Source organism: Amaranthus tricolor, chromosome 1 (assembly GCF_026212465.1).
Source record: "Amaranthus tricolor cultivar Red isolate AtriRed21 chromosome 1, ASM2621246v1, whole genome shotgun sequence".
NCBI classification, from domain to species: domain Eukaryota; kingdom Viridiplantae; phylum Streptophyta; class Magnoliopsida; order Caryophyllales; family Amaranthaceae; genus Amaranthus; species Amaranthus tricolor.
Genome location: NC_080047.1, coordinates 6,857,932 through 6,859,007, shown reverse-complemented (window position 1 = coordinate 6,859,007; position 1,076 = coordinate 6,857,932). Strand labels below are relative to the sequence as shown.

At 43.0% G+C, this 1,076-nt stretch overlaps 1 non-coding gene across 1 annotated transcript; it reads right to left on the bottom strand.

Moving 5' to 3' along the window:
* Positions 1-219: 219 nt before the first annotated feature.
* On the bottom strand, positions 220-327 carry LOC130801479 (small nucleolar RNA R71). The gene has a single exon (XR_009039622.1). It is a non-coding gene; the product is annotated as a small nucleolar RNA R71 (small nucleolar RNA).
* Positions 328-1,076: the final 749 nt, after the last annotated feature.

Genomic DNA, 1,076 nt, shown 5'->3' with positions numbered 1-1,076 from the left:
CAATGAAGAACCCGTTGATCATCTGCAGAAATTTCTTCAAGCATGTTCTCTACAAAAGATTACTGGGATGACTGACGACGAGCTCTACTTATACCTTTTTCGTTTCTCTTTGGCGGGCAAGGCTCAACGTTGGTATAACTCTCTTCCCAACACCATTACTACTTGGGCGCAATTGTCTGATGCTTTCTTAGTGAAGTATTATCCCGGTTATAAGACTCACGACTACAGAGTTAAGCTCTATAGTTTCTCACAAGATGCGGGGGAAACTTTTCATGATGCGTGGGAGAGATTCAAAGATTACCAATATATGTGCCCACATCACGGTATTGAGAAGGAATTTCTTATGCAATCATTTTATAATGGTCTTGATAATGAGACTAAGAGGATGGTAGATGGTGCAGCTGGCGGCTCTTTCATGAACAAACAAACTTCTGAGGCTATTTCACTCTTGGATACTCTTGCTGAAAATCAATGGAATAGCTCATCTAGGCGCGCAGCTCAAGCACCAAGGAAGGGGAAACATGAAGTTGAAACCTATTCCCTTCTATCATCACAAATTTCAGCTTTGAATGAGAAGATCGATGGGATGCGCATGAATGCTAATACATCTATGCCCGTCAATGCTATGGCTACCTCTAGCCAAGGTGGAGTTGCTTGTGATTATTGCGGTGTACATGGTCATTCTCTAATGGAGTGTTCTGTAAATCCCAATGGAGCTATGGGAGTGCCAGAGCAAGTCAATGTTTTTCAAGCTCGTCCTCCTTTCAACAACAATAGCTACTATCCTGGAGTTCGAAATCATCCTAACTTGTCATATCGCAGCAATAATGTGTTAAATCCTCAACAACAACACTATCCACCACAAGCACCACAACAACAATATGGGCAACATCAGCAATATCAGCCCAATCAAGGACCACCCGGTTTCCAAAGGCCCCCTCAAGGCCATCAACAGCAGCAATTTCAGAACCAACAACCCCAATCCGAATTAGGGGAACTGAAAACCATGATGGCTCAAATGGCCAAACAGCTCGAGCAACTCAGTACTCATAATAAGATGCTTGAAACTCAAGTCG